At 41.5% G+C, this 23,512-nt stretch overlaps 1 pseudogene across 1 annotated transcript in view; it reads left to right on the forward strand.

Annotated features, from left to right (window-relative positions):
- The first annotated feature begins 337 nt into the window (after window positions 1–337).
- Window positions 338–23,512, forward strand: part of LOC309808828 (centrosomal protein of 78 kDa-like) — a 1,511,271-nt pseudogene continuing 1,488,096 nt past the window's right edge. Inside the window, exons 1-3 of the transcript in view lie at window positions 338–351; window positions 427–765; window positions 3,612–3,753. The product of the transcript in view is annotated as a centrosomal protein of 78 kDa-like (transcript). The remainder of the gene's footprint in view (window positions 352–426; window positions 766–3,611; window positions 3,754–23,512) is intronic.

Consider the following 23,512-nt stretch of genomic DNA (forward strand, 5'->3'; position numbering starts at 1 on the left):
GAGCACAGACACTTACGGGAGTTTACTTTTCAAATGCGTTGATACAACCAGGTCTCACTTTTGTTTGGATGAGTCAGCAAACGCTTTTTGGAAACCCCAAAGTCTCCACACTTCCAACGTTTCGCGCTGCCTTAGTCTCAGAGCTCAAGCCCCTGCTCTTCAGGCCGCGTCACCATGGGAGACAGGCTGCATGCGGACGCGACGCACGGCGAGCGTGCTGACGTCCTCGAGCCCCGCCCCCACGGTCCCGCCCGCTGACTTAAACGGCAGCCCCGCGGCGTGGAGGGCGTAGATGCGTGCGCCAACACCAGGCCCTGCGGGGTGTCCGGAGCGCGGCATGGCGGGGGGGGGGTTGGCGTAGCTGAGGCCCGTGGCCCTATGTCTTCTGGCTGTGACGCCGGTCCTGCGCACGCTGCGGGGCCGCAGCCGCCGGGCGGTGGGCGCCCGAGGGGCCAGGAGGCGAGCCGGGGCCCCCAGGCGGGTGTGGGCATCGTGTCCGCAGCCAGCGTCCCCGAGGCCGCGCTCGGGCCATGATCCCTTGGTGAAGCTGCGCCGGGACAGCGTGGCCGATATCTTTCCGCGCTCTGAGGACCTGTGCGCGCTGCAGGACTTGGTGCCTCTGCCCTCCGTGCGCGCTTCCCTACAGGAGGGCCTGCTGGACTTAAGGCCGACCGCCTCCGCGGGGTGCACTGGGCGCCGCTCCTGAGCACCCGCTGCCCCTGATCTGTATCCAGAGCTTCTTCCAGCCACGGCTTGTTGAGACAGGTTTGTACTTCCCGCTTCCAGGGCCCCTCGTGTGGGCACTGAGAAGCGGGGTTTTAAATGGTGCAAGGTGGAGGGTGGGCACTAGATCTAGCGCTCAGTGACCGGGTGTGCGTGCACTAGACGGGGCGTGCGGCCTAGGACTCCTGCCAGCTCGGTGACCCCGGCCGAGTGCCTTAAGTCTTCAAGGTCTCAGTGTTCTCATGTGTAGCGTGGGCTTAACAGGACCCAGTCTCTGTGGCGGTTACAAGGATGCACTGTGTTAATGCTTCTAGACTGTACAAAGTAGAACACTTAGCACAGTTTGGAGCATCGTTAATTGTTGCACAGATGTTACCTGGTCTGTTGAATGACTTTGCCTGGTACACACCAAAGCGATTAGGAAATGGATATATCCCAGCTTCATTTCCTTTCCATTAAAACAGGGCTCAGGAAAGAAAAAATCTGTTTTTCAGTAGTCGTATCATATAGTGGAAAGAGCACTGGTGTGAAGGCAGCCTAGGGTTTGAATTCCAGGGCTTATGCTGTCTGTGGCCTGGGCAGGTTTCTTTTGCACTACAATCCCCACACTTGTAAAATGACATTAATAACCACTCTTTCTGTGGGTTCTTAGAATTAATTAAGCAGGTTATGTGTGTAAAGTAGCCTGGCACTTGAATGAGTTGTCAGAACCAAGGGCTGCTGGAGACGATGCTTCTGCCCTAGGTAATCTTCCCTTCTACTGGGCAGCAAGTAAACACAAGCACAGTAGTCAGTGCTCTGGAAGAAGTGAGTTCTGGTGCTATAGAGCACAGAATCTTGGAAGGGAAAGTTCAGGGTAGGATTTTTGGAGGAGGTGCCATCCTTTCTAAGGATATGTAGAAGCTCCTGGGGTGGCAGGAGAGAGCAGTGTGTGTTGAAGTTTGAGAAATATAAGAAAATATGGCAAAACTACTGTACAGGACTGGAACTCAGGGTTTGGGAAAGAAATGAGAGTTGATACTGGAAACTTAGTGGGGCCCAAGAGAAGGGGGCCTTGTTTGTCCTGTCAGAAGTTTGGATGTTTATCCTGAAGGCTGTGGGAAACACCAAAGAACAGTGAGATGGACTTGTGGTTTAGAGGCTCACTCGGACCTCCATGTTGGGAGGCAGTTGATTTGGTGCAGGGTGAATTGTAATCTGAGGGTCCCACTGAAGTTATGAAAGGTGGGACTGGGTTTTGCAGATCTGAGAGAGAATGGGTAGGGCCTGGTGACCAGTTAGAAAAGAGAGGGCAGCAAGCGTGGGTGACAGTTTACAGCTGCATCTTTTTGAGAGATACAGAGCCCAGTAGGAAGGGATTGGGGGTGGCGAGAGGATCTTACTTCATCTTCAGTGCTTTAGAGGGGCCTGGTAGATGGGTCTGGACCCAAGGTACAGATCTGGGCTTTTGGGGAGGACAGGTGTTTGAAGGCATGGTAGAGACTTAGGTTATCCACAAGAAGATCCAAAGAATCATAGGTCTGAGAGATTTTTAAGTGGGTGTATTTGAGGATGTTTATAAGCTGTGAGAAAGTAGCCAGCAGAGGAAGGGTGTAAAGATCTAGGACAGGAAATGATTGTTCATTTGATTTTGAAAAGCTGAATACTTATCGTGTGCCTGGCCCTTTTCTAGGATCTGGGGTTCACACCATCTGTTATCTCTTCTGCAAGGATAGTTCAACTCCTCCCCTGGTGAAGAGAAGTCAGATTATTCTTTGCGTCCCATTCAGGTATAAGAACTGTTCTGTACCTCTGAAGGGACTTGACTTAACCAGAGTAATAAGTTAGAAATCAAAAGAAATTAGAGCTGGAAGGGACCTTAAAGGCCACTGTACTTAATTTTGCCTGATATTTGACATTGAATGTAAGAAAAATTTATTGTAGAGCCCATTCTCTTCAGAGTTCCTTCACTGAACTTTCTTTATGTCTTGCATCCAGTGGGTCTAGCTTGTAAATTTTGGCCTCCTCCTAAATTTGCTTCTTCATCCATATTACATTTTGCCCAGGCTATGGCAGAAACTCCTGGGTGGTTTCACGGCCCCTGGGTTCAGTTCCTCTAAGTTCATCTGCCTCCTCGGGTTAAGTGATCTTCTAACAGAAAAAGATGTGCTTAAAATAATGCTGCTAATGGCTTGCCCACACAGAGTTAGTGCATACTAGCCGCCCAGCATGTGCTCTGCACGGAGGCGTGTAGTATGAACTGTGCTCGGCCAAGCCTTATAGGGCTCTTTGCCCTGAGGAAGGGGAGCTTTTTGTGATCACTCCCTTTATCTAGTCGGTCCTTCAGCAGCGGGGAGCCTTTTTCTAATCAGCAGAGAGCCTTTTTCTTACTCAGCTAGTGGTAGCCCCAGGTCTCACCACCTGTGGGATACAAGCCATGCTCTCTCCCAGGCTTGCTTGGACCAACATCTCTATTTTCATTTCTGTCTCTTCTCACACTTGGACCCCTGGCCTTTAGTCATCCCCACCTGCAGCATTTACAGTGCCCAGCAGGAGTCAGGCTTGAGTGTCTTTTCACACATGTTCCCTCTGCAGCTAATGCACCTCCTACTCCACCTCTGCATAGCCTCATCTTTCCAGACTGTACTTCAGGGTTATCATGAAGCCGTCACTTAGATACAACTTTTTGCCTCCATAGGAAGCTCTGTGCATAAAGGTTACGTTTATTTATCTCATGTGATTGAAATTTTGAGTTTATACATCTTCCTCCTTAATGAAGGCTTTAAGGGCAGGAGTCGTTTCTAATCCTTAGCCCAGAGCAGATGCTTTTGTTTTTATTTAGATACTTTTTAATGATGATAAAAAGATGTATGGTTTAAATCACTCATTTTACAATAATTTTGCTTTAGGTTGTGACAGAAAAAGAGGTTACAGAAGTCGTGTTCCTGCGATAAGAAATAAAAATGTGACCTTTCAGTTGTGTAAAGCTCATAAATGCTGTGTATGTGCGTCGGGTGCTCTAAGGAACATGGAGCTAAGTGGGCTAGTTGTGTGAGAGAGAGACTTCAGTATGTTAACAAACGTGAGCCTTCATTGTGTCCTGCCAACATTTGATAGTTGCTTTTGGGGCTAACTAAACCAGTAAAAGTTTAAACTGTTCCTCCCCATTAAAGGGATTGAATAATTGGCTTCTTTGGTGCACCTGTGTCTTGTGAATTGTCCAGTTGGGGATGGAGATTTAGAAAGTGGGTTTCAGTCTTGTTTAAGTGTCTTCCCATCAGACTGGTCTCGTGATTTCCTACACACCATGTCTGTCTACCTTTTCCTGTCTACCTTTTGTTGGTAGTGTTCATGCCTGGATTGTCTCCTGTACCTGCTCAAACCTTGGTCCATTCTCATTTGTACCATGGAAGTTTGTCATGCTGGATACTGTCAGAATTAATCTTACTTAAGTTTGTGTTAAGCCACAAACTACATGTTTTGTATATTTTCTGTTTTCTCTGTTTGTTTATATTTTTATGGTTTCTCTTCAAGAAGTATTATGGGAAGGGAAATAGCAAGATGAAGAGCAAAAAAGTCATCATTCTCTTTCAATTGTTAGAACATCTATCTGCAATCATAATTATGATGCACCGTGGTATGTGTTAAAATAAGAAATATATGTAACGTCCCGTAGGAGCAGCAAACTCAGTGGTGTTGGTGAGGGTGTGTCATGGAAGTAATCACAAAGCAGGTGACTCTTGATTAGGGTCCTGAAAGATTAGTGTGCCTTCCCTGTGTCCAGTAGTGGTCTGGAGGGGTCAGGAAGCCTGCCTTTCAATCTGAGGGAACAGAGAGTTTGAGGTCCTCTCTCTTCTATTGCTCTAGTATACTGCATAGCAGCTAATAAAATACTGGGTTTATAGTTGACATTTAAATCGCTGATTGATCATCAAGATTGGCATGTATCATTGGAAATGAAAATCGGAGGAGTCTTATGCTTTTTAGGTTTTTCTTTTTTTTTCCTTTGTCTCAAAAGTATGTAGTACTTTACTGAGTGGTTGGGAATAAAGTTTGCAGTATTCAGTGTATTCAGTTTTCGTACCTAAATAGAATTAAACTGTTGCTGTAAACTGGAATAACACTTTGTTACTGATGAGTTTTAGGATGCATCAGTTCATCAATTACCTGTTTGGGAAGATTGTAGTTAATGATTTTAAGAATGTGGCTATAAACCTCCAATTGACTCAAGAAAAGCAAATAAGTCAAGATTGACAAATGTATAGGCTCTTCATCTTATTGTGTGTGTGTGTGTGTTTTCCTTTTAGTTACTTGTCAAGGTATAAAGAACTCTATCACTGTTAAGACAGTAAACTTCACAGGGTATAATCTGACATGGCAGGGAACAGATCACATGGTCAAGATCTTAAAGGTGATTTGATGTTTAAACTTTCATGAAAACATATGTGATTGAAGCACATTAACATATTGATACAGATGGCAGTTAATTTTTGTCTTTTCATACATGTGAGTGCAGCTTTTGTTTTGTAGAAAGAATATGACCAAATGGTGATGTGAATTGCTGTTGCCTAAACTATAGTGTTGAATCCCCAGTGTTTGCACTTGAGTTTAACAACTCTGTGGTTTCCTATCTTCTTCCTGAGACACTTAATCTCAGGTCCATCCTCGTTACACAGCGTGGTAAATTAGAGAACAATTAATATCACCATTTAAAGAAGTGAGACTGAAATCTCAACCATCCTGAACATAGGAACTGAAGGGGGCTCTCAGCCGTTCAGAGAGTTATTACCAAGCCAGTCGGCTTAATGCTGTTCAGTTTTCTCCATAGCAGAGCCTTCCAGGTCCTTCTTTTGAGCTTATTTATTTTTATACACAATTCTGTATGGATACTGTACATAATACTAAATAGTTGTATTAACTGGGTTTAACTGGTGATGTATTTACATGAAGATCTAACTTCATCTTGTTGATATCTTTTTAGGGGCTTTCCATTCATCAAAGCTTGTGATGTATGTAATCAGTTGCTGGTGTGTAGCTATCATATTTATGATATATAGGGCTTGAATTGGGAATGGTGGATGGTCATTCTTCTTGCTTTTTAAACTGACAGAGCCTTACATGAAGCATTTCCCTCTCTGAAATAAATCCATGTAAAACATGTTTGGTCGCTCTCCCAATGCAACTGTGTAGTTGTGTGGATTTGGCACACAACGGGCAGCCTTGTGGCTATGTCTGTAAACAAGGAAGCCTGTTTTCCAGTCCGCAAATCAGCTGTTACCCAGTGAGACGAGCTTGACTGCCATTTCTGACCCCTCACATGGAGCTGTCATACTCAAGAATGTTCACATGTTTTCAAGAAACGTTGTTTGAGGGCTGTATGTACAAATTCCTGATCTGAAAGCCAATATAAAGCAACATCTCCCAAACCTCTGCTCTCTCGCCAAGGCCACACACATTCCCTCACTTATGGCCTCGTGGCAAGTGAATACTGTCAGTATCAGATTCTCCTTCCCAGTGGTCTTGGGAGACTGCATAGTTGCTCTGTGAAAGGCACCACTGCTGAGGTTGAGAGAAGAGCATCTTGGGTGTCAGTCCTGGCCTTGCGTTCCCGGAGAGAGGGGTGTGCACCTCGTTCTCCTGTTAGGGTTTTCCTAGGCTGTAGGGTTTGCTGCTTGTTGTCAACATGATGTCCTAGTGACTTGTCTTCTGCGTGGTTATATAATCCCAGCACAGCTCTTTATGATGTGTAGACTGTTATGGGGTTGTGGCCAGGTCAGTTTTAAATGTTTGGAAATGTCCTCTTGAACAACACTGCAGTGGCAGTGAAGCTTGCTGGGAGAATCGTTGCCCTGGTTTTGGCTTAAGGGTGGTGAGAAGATGAAGTTTTTGATGGGTCAGTTTTAGTTGTGTGTGTGTATGTGATTTATCTTTTAAAATTCTAATGTCTATTATTCACAGCTTAGATATGTTGACTTCCTGATTATTCATCAGTCCCTTTACTGATGTATTTTCCTCTGAAAAACTACATTTTCTTCCAGACTGTTTTTGTCTGATGGTGAAGAATAAATTTTTCATTTGCAGTATAAAGTTGATCTGAGAAGAAATGTTTACCTTGGATCTTCACTTGGCTTCTGTGAAAGAAACTTAATAAAATAATATGGGCAATTCCCATTACTAATCCTAACCACGTACAACAGAGGTCTGTACAGTAACATAGCAAAAATAAGTTCCTGTACTTTTACTTAGTCATTGCCTGTTTTACACTAAAGAGCAGTGAGAGACATTTATAAATAATGATACCTCAGATCACTTTTGTTAAATGTCCTCTAATATTTGGATATTTGGTATCTGGCTTGTGTTGTCTTTTATACAATCTTGTCTTCTTTCTTTGCACTTTAGTGTAACAACTCTGTGGTTTCCTATCTTCTTCTTGTGACACTCAGGTCCATCAGAATTTCCTGTGACTGTGGCAGTAGAGAGTCCTTCCTCCTCAGAAATCGAAGAGGTCGATGATTCCTCAGAACGTGTTCAGGAGGAGCCAGAGAAAATCCGTTTGAAACAAGAAGCATTGCAGGTACAAAGTTATCACTTTAAAGCTATAGAGAAGATTATTTTTCAAACGGAAGGCTGATCGCAACACAGCACAGCTTGTGTGAGGGTTCTGTTTTCTCCTCCCACCTGCATTGTATCCCCTTGAATGGTTCCTTAAGCTTAGACCAAGGTGAATGGTGGACATTTGAACTCTAAGAAACGAAAATCAAAACATGTCGTTAGTAATATATTTTCCTTTCCTTAGAACCTTAGTATATTAGATTTAGGGAGAAGCTTAGTGGTCATAAGATAAGGAAATTGAGTTCTGAATGACTACAGTCAGCTGATTCAGTGCTCTTGTTTTACAGATGAGAAAATTGACAGTTCTAGTTGAACTCTCTTTTTGTAAGAGGAAAATATGGCCTCATTTTAAATAAAAGTAAAGTTGAAAAACGTTTTGATGTTGATACTCTCCTTTCCTAAAATCAAAAATATCAAGAAGCTACATTCTTTTTTTTTTTTTTTTATAAAGGTGTCACATTTTATTTATTATCTTCGGCTGTGTTGGGTCTTTGTTTCTGTGTGAGGGCTTTCTCTAGTTGTGGCGAGTGGGGTCCACTCTTCATCGCAGTGTGCAGGCCTCTCAGTGTTGTGGCCTCTCCTGTTGCGGAGCACAGGCTCCAGATGCACAGGCTCAGCAGTTGTGGCTCACGGGTCCAGTCGCTCCGTGGCATGTGGGATCTTCCCAGACCAGGGCTCGAACCCACGTCCCCTGCATTAGCAGGCAGACTCTCAACCGCTGCACCACCAGGGAAGCCCCAAGAAGCTACATTCTATTACCAAATAAACCTGACCTCTAACGTCATTCCATACTTTTGTTTGTATAGACAGAAAAGAAAAATTGATTTTCATAAGAAATTTTTGCACCTCAAAATTAATATATTTATTTTATTTCAACTTCAATGCAGAGCTGAACACTTCTAGTAAATAAAGCAATACCATTTGGGGGGACCTTGTCTTTGTGCTACAAAGTCCATGTTTAATTTTTAAAAATTATTTAAATTTAATTATTTAAATTTAAAAATTATTTAATGTGATTTTCTTTTCATATGAAACATGAAACTTGACAGGTTTCAGAACTAATTATCCCATTATTGTAGGACTATGGGAATTTACTCTTTGATTTTCAAAAGAGAAAGTTAGATTTTTATTTTTTTATTTTATTTAATTTTTTTTTGCAGTACACGGGCCTCTCATTGTTGTGGCCTCTCCCGTTGTGGAGCACAGGCTCCGGACACACAGGCTCAGCAGCCATGGCTCATGGGCCCAGCCGCTCAACCGCATGTGGGATCCTCCTGGACCAGGGCACGAACCCGTGTCCCGTGCATTGGCAGGCAGACTCTCAACCACTGTGCCACCAGGGAAGCCTGATTTTTATTTTTTTAATGAAAATTAATGATAATATAGAGAAATTTTAAGAAAAGAACTTAGAAAATTATGATTTAGAGCAGGAGAAATCTTTAGTTCATGTAGAGTTACCCCCTTTCGTTTTATAAATGAGCACCTACAATTTGTAGCACGTAAGTGGTTTATTAGTAAATGGCAGAGTACGACAAGACCCTAGAGCATGTAACCCGCATTCCTTGTCATTTTAGATGTGGTGTATTCATTTCCTTCACGAGTAGACCAGGAGATTGTATTTCTAAAAGCAATGATAGACACTGGGGAAGACCAAGAAGTTTAAACACTGGGACCACAGAATAGCAGATTCAGAATGCACTGAGAACCCTTTTAGCTCTTCTCCATTTTGACAAGACACAAAAATGATGGTATCAAAGTGTTTAAGTATATAAGCCCACAACAATCAAGAGATTTCAACATAGTTTGGAAAGACGGAAGACAGGTGGAAGAGTGTGAAACTGAAGCAGTAGAACAGAGGAAAAGCATCACCTAGAATATGCACAGGGACCACGTGCAACTGAGGAGGATTCTGACCCCACCTGCAGAAGTAGCTCCGTGCTTTGATGCGCATGTATGAGAGAGGGTGGAGTTAGTTAAAAGTGTGACTGAAATAGGGGAGCTCATTGAAGGGTTGTGTTTGGAGGAGTGGACTCCCAGCCCCGCCCTCACCCTCCTGAAATGAGATGATTTCATTTTGAAAACAGTGAAACTGGCGAGATCTAGGGCAGCTAGTATGAGTTTTTACAGCCGAGAAAATTGTGTTTGGGGGGGATCCTGTTACAGTTACTCCCCGCTTCTTCCTGCATAAGAAGCCAATCAATCGTTGACTTCAGGGAGCTTTCTGCACTCATTCTTTTTTTTTTTTTTTTGCTGTACGGGGGCTTCTCACTGCTGTGGCCTCTCCCTTCGCGGAGCACAGGCTCCGGATGCGCAGGCTCAGCGGCCATGGCGCACGGACCCAGCCGCTCCGCGGCATGTGGGATCCTCCCAGACTGGGGAACGAACCCGTGTCCCCTGCATCGGCAGGCGGACTCTCAACCACTGCGCCACCAGGGAAGCTCTCTGCACTCATTCTTAAATAGAAAATAACTGTCATTTGCCTGATAGCTGAGTAAAGCTTACAACATCAGAGAGGGGGAAAAAGAGTGAAAACATATCCTAGTAGGACCAGGGACAATTTAGGGAACAAAATAATTTAAGGAAAAACCTTAATTAATATCCTGAGAGAGGTTTAAAAACAGCTAGAAACTATAAAATAAGACTAGGGAGTTAATTAAAAAGAGAATGGTCAGAAATCAAGAGAGGTCTCCTGGAAATGAAAATATGGTTGCTGAAATAAATTCAGTAGGAATTTTAAAAATTTCTCAGTGTATAAAAAAGAAAGACACAATGGAAAATGTGATAGAAATATGTTAGAGAGGCTGCATCTGGGAGATCCCACATGTTACTATTAGAAACTCCAGACCCAGAAAAAAAATGGAGGGAAGCTATCAAAGGGCAACAACATTCCCCACAGCTGAAAGTAGACATCAGGCCTCAGACTGAAAATAGTTATACAAGACGAGCAAGAATAGCCTCATACCTAGGCACCCTTCCTTGTGAAACTTTAAAATACTGAAAAAATAAATTAAAATAGAATAAAATACTGAGAGGATACATCCATTCCAGAGAGAAAAATACTGGCTACCTAAAAAGAAAATTTAAAATCTGACTTTATCATACTTGTCATGAGCACCATGGATCCTGGAAGGCATTAGAAAGATACCTCCAAAGTTTTTCAGGCACATACTTTTCACCCTAGGGGTTTGTATCCAGCCAAACTATGAGTCATAAGTGGAGGCTGAAGAAGATATTTTGTACAGAAAGAAATTTGAAAAATTGACCTCCTGTGCTACACCTTAAGCTATTTATAGAAATAATTCAGCAAAATGAGGCAATAAACCAAGAAGGAAGGTAATAGGGCATTCAGTGCAGATTGCAGCTAGTCTAGAGTGGAGAGGCTTCTATTGATTGTGTGATTGAGAGCATAGAAACACCTTGAGGCATATTGTACTTACTAGGTATTAGGCACTGTTGGAAGGGAGGAGGGAGAGGAAGAGGAGAAGGAACTTGAACTCCAGAGGAGAAAAGGCTATACGGACATAAACATAAAGCCAACTAAACTATGGTTGATTTTTAACCTAGTATTGGTGAGGAAAGGAAGAATCCACTTCAACGTGACACTATAGATGTCCCCCTTTTCAGTGACACACAGGGGTAATGACCACGTATCTAATTTGTTGTCCAAACCAGAACTTGTCCAAACTCCTTACACTTCAATAGTGTAAGGAGGCACTCGAATGCTGTAACATCAGGACAACAGGTATAAACTGGAACAGCCCAAGGCGGCTTGGGGTATGTGGTCACCCTGCACAAGGGCAGTGACACTGGCACAGTATGGAACGAGGTGTAGTCTATACACAGAGACACAGTACATCTGCAGTGGGCAATATTAATTTCATTGTAATAATGGCAATACTGTCTTGGTTTGCAGCTTTTATTGTCAATTTGCATGTAAACACAAATAACTAAAGTAAACTGTACTTAGTATGTATGAGTATTAACTTGGTATGTACTGAAATGTATTGTATACTGGTATGTACTTAGTATATATTAGGCTCTAAGTGTTTTTGCATATATTAACTCATTTAATTCTCTGAATTGCCTTATGAGGTTGGTGCTAATATCATTCCCACTTTTGAGAACAGGAAGCTAAGTCAGGGAAGGGACTTTCCCAGGCTGTACCTAATTTAAGGTTGGATCGAGGCTTTGAGTTTAGGCTCTCCGCCTGTTCTCTTAAACCTTACTCCGTACTGACTCTCAAATAACAGAAGACTTAACTGCACATAGAACAGAATATAAATTTCAACTTTGACAACTAGGTTTGGAAGGTAGACAGGAGGTAGAAAAAAGGGAAGATGGTATGAATGTCCTCATTTTACAAAGTGTGACGTTGAGAGAGTTTCTAGTTGATCAACAATGTAGGTTTTTAAGTATATGACTACAAGTCAAAGAGATCATGAGCAGTGGAATAACTCATGATGACATAACTTTACTGAGCAGTGTGGACATAGGAAAGAGTGTAAAGGAACTAAACCCTTACTTATTAGTAAGTTAGAAAATGAAGAGATAATGCCTCCAATTTAGTGAGAAAATAGTCATGTAAGAGTATTACTTGGAAATGGAGAAGAATTCAAAATAACAATAGTTGGACTTCCCTGGTGACGCAGTGGTTAAGAAACTGCCTGCCAAGGCAGGGGACATGGGTTCGAGTCCTGGTCCAGAAAGATCCCTCATGCCGCGGAGCAGCGAAGCCCATGCTCCACAACTACGGACCCGGCGCTCTAGAGCCTGCGAACCACAACTACTGAGCGCACGTGCCACAAGTACTGAAGCCCGTGCGCCTAGATCCTGTGCTCCCTAACAAGAGAAGCAACCTCAATGAAGAGTAGCCCTCGCTCGCCACAACTAGAGAAAGCCTGCACGCAACAACGAAGACTCAACACAGCCACAAATAAATAAATAATAAAATAATAAAAATAATAAAAATAATAATAAAAAATAACAATAGTTGATGTAAACCTCATAAAAAAGGAAATCCAAACAGCCAGTAAACAGAGAAAAGCGTACGACTTCGTTAAGTAATAAGAGACAAGTGAGTCAAAACCAAGGAAACTACATGCCAATGAGATGGACAAATACATACAATCTGGTAGTATCAGGTATTGTAGACCTCGAGTACTATGGGAATCTTCTACCCTACTTATACTGGAGTATAAATCGACACAACTACTTTGGAAAGCATTTAGCCCTCTCCATCAACTGAAGTTATATAAATAGCCTGTGAGCCAGCAGCCCTCACCTCTGCCCTGTGTAAATGCACCAGAATAACCGGTACAGCAGGATTCCTGTCCATGATTTGCATTAGCACAAACTGAAAACAAACGAAATGTCCATTAAGAGTCAAAAATTAAAGATGATACAAATAGATGGAGAGATATACCATGTTCTTGGATTGGAAGAATCAACACTGTGGAAATGACTCTACTACCCAAAGCTATCTACAGATTCAGTGCAATCCCTATCAAACTACCACTGGCATTTTTCACAGAACTAGAACAAAAAATTTCACAATTTGTATGGAAACACAAAAGACCCCGAATAGCCGAATCAATCTTGAGAACGAAAAATGGAGCTGGAGCTGACTTTAGACTATACTACAAAGCTACAGTAATCAAGACAGTATTGTACTGGCACAAAAACAGAAAGATAGGTCAATGGAACAGAATAGAAAGCCCAGAGATAAACCAACACACATATGGTCACCTTTTCTTTGATAAAGGGGGCAGGAATGTACAGTGGAGAAAGGACAGTCTCTTCAGTAAGTGGTGCTGGGAAAACTGGACAGGTACATGCATGTAAAAGTATGAGATTAGATCACTCCCTAACACCATACACAAAACTAAGCTCAAAATGGATTAAAGACCTAAATGTAAGGCCAGGAACTATCAAACTCTTAGAGGAAAACATAGGCAGAACACTCTATGACATAAATCTCAGCAAGATCCTTTTGGACCCACCTCCTACAGAAATGGAAATCAAAACAAAAATGAACACATGGGACCTAATGAAACTTCAAAGCTTTCGCACAGCAAAGGAAACCATAAATAAGACCAAAAGACAACCCTCAGAATGGGAGAAAATATTTGCAAATGAAGCAACTGACAGAGGATTAATCTACAAAATTTACAAGCAGCTCATGGAGCTCAATACCAAAAAAACAAACAACCCAATCCAAAAATGGGCAGAAGACCTAAATAGACATTTCTCCACAGAAGATATACAGACTTCCAACAAACACATGAAAGAATGCTCCACATCTTTAATCATTAGAGAAATGCAAATCAAAACTACAATGAGATATCATCTGACACCAGTCAGAATGGCCATCATCAAAAAATCTAGAAACAATAAATGCTGGAGAGGGTGTGGAGAAAAGGGAACACTCTTGCACTGCTGGTGGGAATGTGAATTGGTACAGCCACTATGGAGAGCAGTATGGAGGTTCCTTAAAAAACTACAAATAGGGCCTCCCTGGTGGCGCAGTGGTTGAGAGTCCGCCTGCCGATGCAGGGGATACGGGTTCGTGCCCCGGTCTGGGAGGATCCCATATGCCGCGGAGCGGCTGGGCCCGTGAGCCATGGCCGCTGGGCCTGCGCATCCGGAGCCTGTGCTCCGCAACGGGAGAGGCCACAACAGTGAGAGGCCCGCATACCGCAAAAAGAAAAAAAAAAAAAAAAAAAAAACTACAAATAGAACTACCATATGACCCAGCAACCCCACTATTGGGCATATACCATAAACCATAATTCAAAAACCATAAATTCAAAAAGAGTCATGTACCTAAATGTTCATTGCAGCTCTATTTACAATAGCCAGGAGATGGAAACAACCTAAGTTTCCATCATCGGATGAATGGATAAAGAAGATGTGACACATATATACAATGGAATATTACTCAGCCATAAAGAGAAACGAAATTGAATTGTTTGTAGTGAGGCGGATGGACCTAGAGTCTGTCATGCAGAGTGAAGTAAGTCAGAAAGACAAATACCGTATGCTAACAGATATATATGGAATCTAAGAAAAAAAATGTCATGAAGAACCTAGGGGTAAGACAGGAATAAAGACACAGACCTACTAGAGAATGGACTTGAGGATATGGGGAGGGGGAAGGGTAAGCTGTGACAAGGTGAGAGAGTGGCATGGACATATATACATTACCAAACGTAAAATAGATAGCTAGTGGGAAGCAGCCGCATAGCACAGGGAGATCAGCTCGGTGCTTTGGGACCACCTAGAGGGGTGGGATAGGGAGGGTGGGAGGGAGGGAGACACAAGAGGGAAGAGATATTGGAACATATGTATATGTATAACTGATTCACTTTGTTATAAAGCAGAAACTAACACCAAATTGTAAAGCAATTATACTCCAATAAAGATGTAAAAATAAAAAGTGTAAGCTGTTTTTATTATTGGATGCAAGCTAGTGATGCTGTAAAAGCTTTCAGCAAGTATGTGTTTCTTTCTTATATAAAGAACTGCCATTAAGGCTGCCCTAATATTTTTTAGATTACATTTACCTATAGATTACTTACAGGTTCAAATCTACAGTGGAAATAACTTTTTTTTTTTTTTTTACTAGTTTTGGAATGATGTTTTTAAACCAGTTCCTTAGAAGACTCCTATGTGACCCACACTAGTAAAATATACCTTCAGGTGCCTCCTCTGTCTGTAGGGAACAGCAGTGTAAAATATGTAAACAAATGAGTGTCCTTGTTTGCTAAAATTTAGTCTGTTGATCATGTTGTATTATTGCTCTTCCCCAAATTCTCTCTCTCCATCAGGTAACATTCCTTATTATTAGGAAGAGGAAGTTCCTTAACATGTTATTTCGACAGCATAATTTACCCATGGTAAATGGTCATTATGATGATGCTTCATTTGTTTTTGATTTATTTTAGTTTTTTTTTTTTTACTTTTTTTGATGATGCTTTAGATTCATTTAGAGTCCACCATTCAGAGAGGAAGAATAGCTGGCCTACATTATTTCTCATACTTATTAAAAATTGCTGCATTCCCATTTGTGAGTTTGTTGAACGACTGGGTAGCATACCTCTTTATAAAGCTAAAATGGAGAGTAATAAATGAAAACACTCCCTAGCTATACTATTGATTTAATTGTTTATTAAAATAACCTCATATTGGACTTGTATTTTCCTCTTAGAAAATTGGCAAAGTGCTAATCTATTTAGTTTAACTGGACCAAGTACATGTCTTATTTAACTTTGATTCCCCAGCACAAACTCATTTATTAAGAATAAATGCTTGGGACTTCCCTGGTGGTGCTGTGGTTAAGAATCCACCTGCCAGTGCAGGGACACGGGTTTGAGCCCTGGTCTGGAAAGATCCCACATGCTGCGAAGCTGCTAAGCCTGGGCGCCACACTACTGAGCCTGTGCTCTAGAGCCCGTGAGTCACAATTGCTGAAGCTCACACACCTTAGAGCCCGTGCACCGCAACTACTGAGCCCACATGCTGCAACTAATGAAGCCCGTTCCCTCTAGGGCCCATGTGCTGCAACTACTGAAGCCCACATGCATAGAGCCCCTGCTCTGCAACGAGAAGCCACCACAATGAGAAGCCTGCACAGTGCAACGAAGAGTAGCCCCCGCTCGCCACCACTAGAGAAAGCCCATGCGCAACAATGAAGACCCAACGCAGCCAATAAATAAATAAAATAAAATAAAATAGAATAAACAGTCGAGAATATTGGACTTTATTTTAAAAAAAAGAGTGAATGCCTGTTGAATCGAATTAATCAGCCAAACAGTAGACAAATGAAAGTTGTGGTTAATAAGATGGGCCAGACTGAAATAGTATTCTTGTTGAGAAGCTTGCTTTAATCACCTTCTTATTTTCCAGCCTTATATAATCATGTATTAATGTGATAGAATATTTCTCATATTGAGAAAATAATAGTTTTGTATTACGCTGAATCTGCCTGGGAATAAAATAGACACCTTATCAAATTCAGTGGAGGTGTCATGAGAATTGATACCTAAGGGTTGTTGTGGGAACACATTTAAATTTTAAAAATATACAAGATTTTTTTTTTTTTTTTTTTTTTTGCGGTACGCGGGCCTCTCACCGTTGTGGCCTCCCCCGTTGCGGAGCACAGGCTCCGGATGCGCAGGCCCAGCGGCCATGGCTCACGGGCCCAGCCGCTCCGCGGCATATGGGATCCTCCCAGACCGGGGCACGAACCCGTATCCCCTGCTTCGGCAGGCGGACTCTCAACCACTGCGCCACCAGGGAGGCCCTATACAAGATTTTTGATATTGTCTCATGCCCACTATATTGTTTGGGAATCATGCAGTTTCAATTTATAGAATTGCATCATGTATTTTAGGGCTGGAGAGAAACTTGATAAGTCCTGCATTGAACCTAAAGAGGAATGCATTGCCATAAGGTGCTCATTCAAAAATCAAATAATGATGTGAATAATGTTGATCATCTCTGCTGGAGGAAAAACATGCTACACATTAAACACATTACTTATTATATATTTATTTAACAATCTTGGACTTTATTACTACAGTGTTTTGTAGTATGTATGCCTTATTTCTTTTCTTATAGTTAAATGTCTGAATTCTGAGAAATTTCAGCATGCTTTGGTGAGAGGAACAGTCATCTTATTTTCAAAAAGATGCAGGCACAGACTGTTTTTGACCAAAAGGTGTATTACTGACCAAAATTCAGCCATCTAGCTTGGAAAATAAATGAAGAATTCTGCTGCTGGTGAGATGAATACATAGGTAGAGGGAGGTGAAGAATATAAACTACTTAGCAGCCTTAAAGTTTCTCTTGACTTTGATATAAGTGCTGGAGAAACATCAATGTTATCATTCCCAGAGACCATTCATTTAGAAATGGAAATTAGAACAGATGGAAAAATACAGTGTTGGGAGTTACCTATCAGGAAACAAAATGAATGTGTGTGATATCTACCCACTGTCATGGTGAGGGCCCTGCATTACACTTACTGTCTAAAGCTTACTGTGCTGAAACCTTCACAGCAAAGGTTCCCGTTCCTCATAATGACCTCTAAGTGAAAGTGAATGAGGTTTAGCTACCAGGTGTGTGCTTCTGGAACAACACACGAAGGGCCCTATTTTTTAATTTTATTTTATTTTTATATTATTTTATTTTTTGGCTGCGTTGGGACTTTGTTGCTGCATGCGGGCTTTCTCCAGTTGCGGCAAGTGGGGGCTATTCTTCATTGTGGTGCATGGGCTTTTCATTTCGCTGGCTTCTCTTGTTGCGGATCATGGGCTCTAGGTGCACAGGCTTCAGTAGTTGTGGCTTGCGGGCTCTAGAGCACAGGCTCAGTAGTGTGGCACATGGGCTTAGTTGCTCCGCGGCATGTGGGATCTTCCCAGATCAAGGATCAAACCCATGTCCCCTGCATTGGCAGATGGATTCTTAACCGCTGCGCCACCAGAGAAGCCCACAGTGGGACCTTTTAACGTTGTTTCCAAAGCTATTTTCTTTGGAATACTGTTCTGTGAGATTTGGTAGAAAAAGAATCCCATGATCAGAATGTTTGGGAAACACTGAATATTTTATCCCCACGTTATACATTCAAAATGTATATTTTTTACATCAGACCTAAAATTCCTAGAATAAACAAAAACTGAAAAAACAAACCAAAAAATCCTGCTAATTCGATTAATACAAGTTTTCCACTGAACACTTGTGAATGTTTTTGAGGCACTGGCTGATACTGAACACAGTCTTGGGAAGGTTGATCTAAGGAATTAAAATTCTGTAAATTATGAGGAAAACACTTTTAGGTGAGAAGAGATGCATATGGTAGCAGGCTTCAGTATTCTGTATTTCCATTCGGGAAATTGTTCTTATTTGATCCCTTCCACCCTTGATCCTTTTTCCTTTCAGTGGACTCTGTAGTAGGGATAAAGGGGAGAATGTCATTTACTACCCTAGAAGAGCTATTTACTCTAGTGTAAATACAGTGGAGGCTGGTAAAAGTGTGTTGATAATAAGACATATTAGCTTAGGTTCTCTTGGTAGCAAAGAACAAAAACTAAATCAAAGTTGGATATGTGAAACCCAAGGGCAGAAATACAGCCAGGCTCAGGAAAGGTCGAGGAAGCAGCTATATCATTTCCAGTAATGTGATCGCCGAACTGCTTTTCAACAAAGGGTGTCTTCCTAATGAACTTCAAAATGAGCTCTGCTGCTTGTTGGAGTTAAAAAAAAAAAAAAATATATATATATATATATATATATATATATATGTTTATACATATATATACGTATACACACACACACACAAGCATGCATATATACATATGATACAAAGAAAGAAAACATATATAAGTGGATGTTTTGTTATTACAACATGCATGCCAGGCATTGGTGACCATGGGAGGTCACCTCCGTGTTTCTGAGCAAGACAGCCTAACACTCATTTTTCCATTATCACTGTTGCCCAGAGTGAACTTGTCAAAGAGATACTCCACCATTCAGACTTCCAAACCCCTCCACCCCCCATCTTGCTACTCATACTTAACCATTAGTATTTGCATAATTAATGCACATAAACATTTCAGGTGAAACTGCAGACACCCTTTATTTTAATCCCTGCCCAATCCCATTCCCTTCACTTGTTCCCCAGAGGCAACTGCAATCATGATTTTCAGGCTATGGTTCTATACTTTCACTATGCACATGCACCCACGTTCACCAGGTACCCCTACCTCACCCCACCCCACCCCAGTCTACCCCCATATACCTACATTATTTATAAGGGGAAGACTGATTTTGTGTTTTCCAGGGCCCCATGGAACACCTTCTCCCTCCCACTGTGGAGATCCTGAGCTGCATCTGGTTGGGGTATGGCTGTGTTCAGAAACTCCTGGATACCTGTTTTAAAACTTAAAAAATGAGAGATTTGCCCACATGAATCAACCAGAGACCTTTATTTATTTATGAACCAATAACTTTATTGGAAGAAACGGAAAAACTGGAAGAAAAAAACTTAAGTGATAAAATAAAGTCCAGGAAAAGAGAGTCCTGCCCTTGTTGCCAAAAAAAAAAACCAAAACCAAAACTTAAGTGAACTTCTTCTGCAAGGGCACTCTTGCCGTCTGCATGGCAGGCATGGTGACCAGGGCTCTGGTCACCCCGTGGCTCTGGGGAAGTCCAGTCCAGGCTCATTTCTTCTTGTCGCTGTCGCCCAGGGTGAGCTTGTCAAAGAGTTACCCTGCCAGCTCGACGTCTGGGGCCCCCATCATGCTCAGGGTGGTGACATGACCCTCCAGCTGTCTGATGAGCGCCACCTACTGGCTGAGGTAGTGAGTTGCCAGGAAGTGGAGCAGGTGGGGGTCGCACTTGTCGGTGGCCAGCTGGTGCAGTGGAGCAGGCTCCGGGTCGCTAGCTTCTCCAGGAACAAGGCGCACTTCATGGCCTTGAGGCCGCTCTTGCACTCGTCACTGACTGGCTTCCTGATGTCTTGGAAGTTGAGGCGGCACCACGCGCTGGTTCTGCAGGCGCTTCAGGCCCTGGGCCCACAGCGGCGCAGGAAGAACCGGCTGAAGTGCTTCAAGGCCACGTCGTCGCGGTGGAGGTAAAAGGCCACGGCCAGGCACACGAAAGAGGCGTGGAGCTGCAGGGTGAAATGGCTGTTGACGGCGGCCTCGCAGTCGGCGTGGTAGCTCTGGCGCACCTGCGAGGGCGGCGCGGGCAGCGTGGTGGGTGTGAAGGCCAAGGTGAAGGCGAAGCCGCGGGGCCTGCGGTACCTGTCTCGGAGTCCCTTTCACGTGATTTAGCACTTTCCTTCGTCTTGGGTAAGTGCAGACTTCTCTTTTGTTTGTCAGAAAACAAAAGGCTTAGGTGTATTCTTAGAGAAAGAGCTTAACTGTGTGGATGTATTTATCCCCTCCAGCCTCATTTGTCCTTTCACTGCCACTCAGCAAGCATTTTTTTTAACCCCTCAATGATGTTGTATGGAATGAGCCACAGTGGTAGGAAATACCATTGATCTCAAATTATCTTTCATTCATTCATTCAGTAAATATTTATTGATTACTTAGTATGGCCCAGGCACTGGTATGGGATTTGGGCATATATTAGTAACAAAGAAAGACAAAGTCTGTTCCCATGAGGTTTGTATTCTAGTGGAGAAGCAGACCAAAACAAAACAAAACAAAAAACTACTATTTTTCTCCCTTTCTTGTCTCCAGTAAATACGTATAAGATATTACACATGTATAAGTCAATATTTTCTTAGAAGTTAAGGATGTTATAGTGGAAGACATAAGACCAATCTAGGTATTTATAATTAATTAATTCAACAGCCATTTCTAGACAGTATTCCAAATATGTGTCAGTGTTTGACTCTGGAGATACACAGAAGAATCAGACATGGTCTCTGTTCTCAAGGTACAAGAAAGAGTGATGGACTGTTTTAAGTGCTCTCAATGGTTTTAAAGTTTTTGGATAAAATAGCTGTTTTCACTTACAGTTTTATTACCATGACTTTGACTAATGTACTTTTTTGGGGGGGTCCCTTTATTTCTCTTTGAAAGCTCATGCTGTGCTATAATCATTGTTTATGAAGGAAGCAAAGGATCAAATATCAACTGTCACTTTGTACACTTATCTGAGCAATTTTAGAGGCATTTAATTGTTGAGTCTGTAAAGAAATAGAATAATAACAATGTCTATTTGATAAGTTGATGTTAATGATAGGATCATACATTAGAGATGGAAAAGAACTACATGATCAGTTTCTCAGTGAGATAAAATTGTATTCTATGTTTGCTTAACACCAGTGTTTAGTCTTAATATAATTGCAATCTTTCAAAAATTTCCTTGGAATAGTCCATTGTAGACTTCACTGGAAGAATCTATTTAAATAGAAGAAATCTTGATTTTGTAGAACATTTTCTCCTTATGTCCCAAGATCATTTAATAATTAATTTATCTGGACAACTTTACTCTTCAAATATTAAAATAATACTATTGAATGGTTCTATGTCTACTAAGGGGTGATAATGGTGTTTCTCAGATTTTTAATCCCTCATCATTACTCCCTAGGTTAGAAGATAATGTTAAAATACATGTTATAACTAAGAGAAACCTAAGGTTTAAAATCTAACTTTTTAAAGGGAAATCAATAAACTAGCATGAACTGGAACCTCAAATTTCCATGAAGGAAATATACATATATCTAAACAAAAACATTGCATCCAGTTTTTCTTTAATGAGGAATGTAAAGCTAAATACAAACACAGAATGAAAAAACTTCAGAGCAGATGATGTTTTTAGAAAATTTTTAAATTTTATTTTTTAAATGTATTTATTTTATTTTTAAATTTTTGGCTGCATTGGGTCTTTGTTGGATGTGGGCTTTCTCTAGTTGCAACGAGTGGGGGCTCCTCTTTGTTGCAGTGCATGGGCGTCTCATTGCGATGGCCTCTCTTGTTACGGAGCACGGGCTCTAGGTGCTTGGGCTTCAGTAGTTGTGGCATGCCGGCTCAGTAGTTGTGGCACATGGGCTTAGTTGCTCCGTGTCATGTGGGATCTTCCCGGACCAGGGCTCGAACGGATGTTCCCTGCATTGGCAGGTGGTTTCTTAAGCACTGTGCCACCAGGGAAGCCCCCGAAATTAAAAAAAATTTGATAATCAAATTTTATAGTTTATAACTTGGTCTGTGCTAAGATAATGTCTTTTAAAATATCAATATAGGACTATAAGATGAAGGTTTCTTTGAAATGTTTGTGGTCAGTGTTGGTATTATGTTAGGATTCTCCAGAAAAACAGAACCAATAGAAGATATATTTGTATATTATATAAAATAAGGAATTAGCTCACGTGATTATGGAGGCTGACAAGTCTCAAAATCTGCAGTTGCCGTACTTGAGACCAGGAGAGTCCATGGTGTAGGTCCAGTCCAAAGGCCAGGAGGCTCAAGACCCAGGAAATTCAAGTTGAAGGCAGGAAAAAACAATGTCCCTGCTCCAAGGCAGTCAGGCAAGAGGAGTTCCTGCTTACTCAGAGGAAGGTCAGCATTTTTATTTTATTCAGGCCTTCAAATGATTGTATGAGGCTCATCGACTTTAAGGAAAGCAATCTGCTTTACTTAGTCTACTATTTCAAATGTTAACCTCATGGAAAAACACCCTTTCAGGCACAAACGATAACATTTGACTAAATATCTGGGTACCCCCTTTGAAGTTGACATATAAAAATTAGCTATCACAGTATTACTCATGATAAATGCAGAGTCAACAAATAAAAATTCTCATGCTATAATCTGCAAAAACTGTTTTGACTTTCAGTTCCCTTCATTAATTTACAAATGTTACAGAACTAATAGTTACACAACTGATATTAGACAATAAGTTCTGACTCCGTGTCAATGATTAGCTCTCATTCATTCATTCAGCATATTTCTATTGAGCACCTATTATATGACAGGTATTTTATAGGTACTAACATAAAAACTTGTTCTGTAAGCTCCTCATATTTGTATTTCTTTTGTAGCTAAGTGCTAGTAAATGTTACATATAATTCCTTCTTTGAAAATTAATAGATGAAGTAGGATCAATGGTATAATCTTAAGGAAGTAGACCATAAGTAGCAGCAGTCGGTGGCTTATCTCACTCTCTGTGTTTTGTGTGTGTGTGTGTGTGTGTGTGTGTGTGTATACATATGTATAAATCAATCATTTAATGAGAGGTAGTGAAAAGTGATACATCGATATTCTATATCTCTGGGCTGTTCACTCTGCATTACCTCATTATTACAGGTACTGGATTAGATTTGATTATTATTACCCATATTTCACAGATAAAGAAATTGTGAATTAAAGTATGTAACATGATCAAACACAGAGCTTATAAATAGCAGAGAGTGACACTCTGAATTGGATTCCTCTCTGGGTAGTTTGGGAAGTTTGGCTGGACCATGAGCTCCATTAGAACAAAGACTGTTCAACTTGTGATGCTAAATTTCACATAGTAGGGGCTCAAAAATATAAATTAAAATATTGAGTGGCCTATGAAAAGCTTTAGTTTCATTATTTCTCCAAATTAAAAAAATGAGTGGGAGTAGATGTTGAATATATATTTAAACTCTATTTCCTTTAGAAGGAAAAAAAATCAAAGACACCCAATGGTGATAAATTAC

The sequence above is a fragment of the Mesoplodon mirus genome (genome assembly GCF_964341445.2).
Source record: "Mesoplodon mirus genome assembly, chromosome: 7".
Classification (NCBI taxonomy): domain Eukaryota; kingdom Metazoa; phylum Chordata; class Mammalia; order Artiodactyla; family Ziphiidae; genus Mesoplodon; species Mesoplodon mirus.